Source organism: Brienomyrus brachyistius, unplaced genomic scaffold, assembly GCF_023856365.1.
Source record: "Brienomyrus brachyistius isolate T26 unplaced genomic scaffold, BBRACH_0.4 scaffold37, whole genome shotgun sequence".
NCBI lineage: Eukaryota > Metazoa > Chordata > Actinopteri > Osteoglossiformes > Mormyridae > Brienomyrus > Brienomyrus brachyistius.
The window spans coordinates 2902241-2908240 of record NW_026042312.1 but is presented as its reverse complement, the minus strand read 5'-3'; positions in this window follow the sequence as shown (position 1 = coordinate 2908240).

The window sequence follows — 6000 nt, the reverse complement described above, 5'->3', positions numbered from 1 at the left end:
GAACACTCGGGGCAGTAACGCCCAAACTGGGAGAGTGGCTCCAACAGATTCCAGGAATGACATCTGAGATCTCTGTCCAGAAGAGCGCAATCCTAGGAACAGCTAAGATACTGCGCAGGACCCTCAAGCTCCCAGGCCTCTGGTAGAGGACCCGAGCTTGAAGGACAAAGATCGCCCACAGGAGGGCGAGTGGGGAATTTTTTATATATATATATATATATATATATATATATATATATTAGGCAGTCACATAAACTTTTAAAATGATCTCCATGTTGATTTAAACCTATGATATTATGTCTGTCAAACTGTTTGCCCTTAACCGTTTCAAAATCTCTCCTAAAGTCATCCCAGTATTGGCAGTATTTTCAATATACTCATGTATTTTTTGACATGACCACTAGCTCACCTCATATAGCTAATCAGTACCTCAGTGACTTTATAAAACTAGTTTCATTAATTAATTAAGTGAGCTGGTCGTGAAATTTAACAAATACATGAAATGGCCGAGGTGAACCTGAGGAGAGGTTTAGGAACCATATTGGTGTTCATCTAGCCATCCAACAAGATATCAGTAACTTTTTGGAGAACATAAGAAATTCCTTTTAGTTTTTTTTGTTTTACTCATAATTTGCACATGTTCTAATATTAAATTTTCTTTTTCATACTGAGAAAATATAAATTTACTACCCAGATAAATAGCTTTAAACATTTCCTATGACTCCCTAAGACTTTTGCACAGTACTGTATATATCTCAGGATTCCTAATGAAACAGGATTTATGTGATTTTTTTCTGGTAATTGGTAATCACCTACACTACTTCATTGATGATCAGGTGCCTTTCTGTTGTTGTTGTACTAACATGCCTTATTAAGATTTTATGTTATTTATGTTTACTTAGTTAATATATGATTAATTTGATTATGTTATTATCTTTACTAAGTTACCTCAGGACCGCTGTAGGTTTTGAGTTAATAAACTGTCTGCCGTCTGCCGCCCCCTGCTGGCCAAAGCGTCGCCGCTGCGATATCAGGCTGCTGCGCTCAGTGAGCAGAGAGCGCGGATTAAGTCTGTTACTCAGTTACGTTCTGGGCAGCGCGGAACCGGGACATTAATGGGATAGAATAGGAAGCCTTTATTGTCAGTGTACAGGTAGCAAATACAATATATAGACCGAAATATAAAATATACATATAGAGGGGAGGGGAAAAGCTCCCCCCACTCATCAGGCTTAGATTTCATTACATTTTATTTTATTCAGAATCAGAATTCACTCCATTGGTACAACTGCATGTACTATGAATTTGTTTAGGCAGTTTTGGTGCATTAACAGCCAACATAGAACATAAGTCAGAGAAAAACAGTCATTTTGTATGTTTGTTCAGCTTACAGAACCCAATTATTAACATACGTCACACTTCAGACAGAGTAAAAAGGGTTATACTGGTTATAAAGCAGAGATTTTACCTTTTTGCCGTGGAGAAGCAGCGACATGTGAGACTCTGATACGGTAAAAATGATTCCTCCAGCACACAGTGAGCTATCCCAGCATGCACAGCGACACGGGGGAGTTTGGATAAACCCCAAACCCTGGATTGAGGGGTTCAGTGAATGAGGAGGTGAATCTGTGCAGGGGGGTCAGTCCATCAGAGGAGACTCTGTAGAAGGACAGAGCACCAGCCCCCCAGTCCAGATACACTCCTACTCTGCGGGAGCCTGTGGGCTTTATGGGTATGAGAGTCTCTTTATTATTGTGCAGGACAGAGTGTCTGTGAGGAGAGCAGATAAGCATCCATGACTTGTTATTATCTCCAAGCCCACAGTCCCTCCCTCCTTTCCTCCTGATCCCTTTATAAGTCACTCCTATCCAGGCTCCATCTCCATCCCACTCAGCCTCCCAGTAACAGCGGCCAGTCAGACTCTCTCTGCACAGAACTTGGCTCCAGCAGTCAAATCTCTCTGGATGATCAGGATATGGCTGCTCTGCCCCCCCTGTCACCTTCCTGTCCCCCCCTGACAGAGACACTTCTCTGTTTGCTGTTGGGGTCCAGCGTCAGCTGGCAGGAGTCTGTAGGCAGGAGGAAGAGCGATTGATCCCATGACGAAGCCCAGCATCTCCATCATTATCACTGTCACACCTCACACACTCACTCACACAGAACTCGCTCCAATACACACATTTTATTCCCAATATACTCATGTAGCCGCCCGAGTCTGCGGCGCTCCGGCTGCCCCCTGCGCTGTGAGACACGCCGCGCTGAGAGACTCGCTGGGGCCGAACTGCACTTTAGCCTGCGCTCTATTATTCTGTACGATACATAAAACATAAAAAGTCAAATATGTGAATTACCTCAGGAAATGTTGGTCGCCCGCGCGACGCCGGCGGGAAGACGCGCCGAAATGACGCGCGTGTTAAACTAATAGGCTTAATTACAGGTAAATAAAATTACAAACAGCATTCATCAAACATATTAACCATAAAAGTACACAACAAAGATTACCACTAAAAGTGAGTTTGTCTTTAGGTCACAATATGAACGTCTTTTAATCCACTTTGGACACACACCTCTCTCCAGCAGCGCGCCGACGCGACGCTCCCAACGCGGACGCATCTAGGCTGGTTCTCCGCAAAGCGCAGCACTCGCGTATTACACCGCGTATGCGTACATGGAAACGTTCATATTTCTCTGGTCAAGCTGTGTACTTTACACATGCGCACGTGTCCTATTTAAGTATTAGTAGTAATTCTGATATTCCCTGCACACGTACCACAGCCGCGAGGTCTGTGTATGTTTCCCTACGTTTTACAAATTCAGAGCGGCAGTTCACGGGGCTGCCAACTTTGATCAACTGGCTGGCGTGAGATTTTCAATTTGGGACAAGTCTGCACACATATGCATACGCATTTATATGTATGTAACAGTTTTATTACCTTGCAAATTGGCTGTAGGGTTTGCAAACTACCCCAATCCTCATCAAAATCATCTATGTTGGCGTTTAAAGACAAATTTGGAGTGCGGCAGGCGGTCGTCCGCGGAGGAGTAAAATGCATCATAAAAGTCTATACAAACACGTCCGCTTATACGCGCGCGGAGAGGTACTAGTCTGGCCGCCATGTGTTTTCTGTGTTGATTCCGGCTTCGTCTGCGCACTTACATGAGGATAACAAGACGCATGCGCGACGTGCAGTGCTACCAGAAATTGGCGTGGCAGTATGGTCACGTTTTGTCACGGAACATTGTCTTTACTAGCGGTACAGATCGTATTAAAGTAGCATCTGATTTTTTTAAGAATGAGTGTCCAGAAGAGCTGTATATTTTCACAGACAAGAAACAAATATTCCGAACACTATTGTGTCCTTCTTTGTACAGTGTCTTCAAAATTTAATGGCAGTATAAGTTTCTTAGAAAGCAGTGTCATGCGTACAAGGTACAATAAAATTCTAACCTGAAATTCTTACTTGCCTACTTTCATAAGCAGCATTATTTTTCATGCAGTTCCATCCATCCATCGATTTTTCTGTCACTTATCTAATATATAACATATATTCTATTTGTGTGTGTGTATATATATATATATATCCATCCATTCATTTTCCAAACCGCTTATCCTACTGGGTCGCGGGGAGTCTGGAGCCTATCCCAGAAGCAATGGGCACGAGGCAGGGAACAACCCAGGATGGGGGGCCAGCCCATCACAGGGCACACTCACATGCACACCTACTGAATGGGCAATTTAGTAACTCCAATTAGCTTCAGCATGTCTTTGGACTGGAGGGGGGGGAAACCGGAGTACCCAGAGGAAACCCCACGACGACATGGGGAGAACATGCAAACTCCACACACATGTAACCCAGGCGGAGACTCGAACCCAGGTCCCAGCGGTGTGAGGCAACAGTGCTAACCACTGCACCACCATGCCGCAGTCCAAAGACATGCTGAGGCTAATTAGAGTTGCTAAATTGCCCATAGGTGTGCATGTGTGAGTGAATGGTGTGTGAGTGTGCCCTGCGATGGGCTGGCCCCCCATCCTGGGTTGTTCCCTGCCTCGTGCCCATCACTTCTGGGATAGGCTCCGGACCCCCCGCGACCCAAGCGGTTTGGAAAATGGATGGATAGATGGATAGACGATGACAATATGGATATATGGATGTCAATGGCTCGGTGGTCAGAAAATGGTGAAGCTATAATGTTTGTTTAAATATTTCCTAATTCATTAGAAATAAGCCAAAAATCAGTCTGTGACTGATTTGAAAAGGTCCAACACATTTGGTTGGAAAATCTCTTGTTTAATCTCTTCCATCATTTTTTCTTTTTTCAGAGCCTGTCATCATGACTATGTATAGTTATTGCCGTCACTGGATGATAAATCCAGACAGTAGTAAAACTGCATATAGTTCACAGTACATGGTAAACAAAACAAGTCGGCTTGCAGCTCTAACCAAAGCGTGTTCTTCAGAGCGCCATCTTGACTCCCTCCTCCTTCTACATTTAATGCAACAACCACATGCTCACAAGTGAGACTGGAAACGAAGGAACCGACCAAGATGGTTTTCTCGCACTGCCCCCTGGTGGACATGACCTTCAATCCTCCAGATAGATGTAAACTACGCACGCAAGTGTAGTCGTGTCGTGTGAAGTCATGGCCCTAAAGCACAGACTTAGGAGATGTTCAGTGTCACAGCCAGATTGGGTAAGACTGCAGGTGCCGTCTTAGGACAATATTAATGAATCTGAAAAAAAGTACAGTCAGCGAATGCACAAAAAGGGCAAATGTGAGGGAAGGACTTCAGGGGGAACAAAGTGCATCAAAGCCCACAGCTACTCTCTCTCTCATCTGACTCCAGTTGTGTGTCACCTACACACTGGGTCAGACAATGTGTTTTATACATTAAACTGATCTTTACTGAATATCAAGCCTTTGGTTGGAAAATCTTTATTAATGACTGATTGTATTATCAGGATAAACCTTGATTTTTATGCGTTAAACTGAAATGGGGTCACATGAAAACTATGCAGCAGCCCTGATCAAACCAGCTACTCCTACCTGCCCTTTATCAGTGAGACTAGAGCACTTAGGGAAGGAGGTGGAGCCGCCGCCTTATTTAATGGGTTTGAATTATTTTTACAAGTCAGGCACTACTTTCTGTCAGAAGGGTAATTATGAATCTGAATGAACAGAAATTACATGTGGAGTTCCTCAAGGGTCCGTTATTGGCAGTGGGCAGTGGTGGCTTAATGGTTGTTGGATTGAATCCTCGACCAGCAAGGCACCGCTGAGGGACCCTAAGCAAAACACTGCTCTCAGGGTGCTGAATTAGCTGCCCCTTGCTATGTCACAATGTCACATATGGGTTAAAAGCAGAGGACACATTTCGGTGTTGTACACTGTGTGCTGTGGTGTGTCAACACTGATCACCAATTAGAATTATAATCCTCACTGAGCCTCTTTGTTCAACATCTACATGCTTCCATTTGCTCAGATTACGGAACACTATAAAATCTCTGGAACACTTAAGGCCATGTTGTTAGTAATTAAAAAAAAAATTACAACAAATAATAATCCATTGTTATGCATTATAATCATGGCTTTAAATATTTATCAAAAGGCATAACACATTATAGGCATGCTTATTATGCATAATGAATGATGTATGAAGCTCTCTTTAGTGCACTATAAATACCTTCATAATGCATTATAATGATCGGTATAAGCATTAAGGATGCTTTGTACTGCATTATGAAGGTATCTATAGTGCCTTATAGTTGAGTGTGTCATAAAGCATTCATAAAGCGTTATAATGGTGGATATAATGTGTTATGCTTTTTTATAAATATTTATAACTGTGTTTATAATGCTTTATGAGTGCAGTATAATTAAGCAATAACATAATGTATAAGAAGATACTCCGGTATATCATGGCTGTGATTCGGTCAAAGGCACAAGGCTATAGGCCACCACAAAAAAAAAATAGTTCTCATAACATCAGTGCAAGTGGG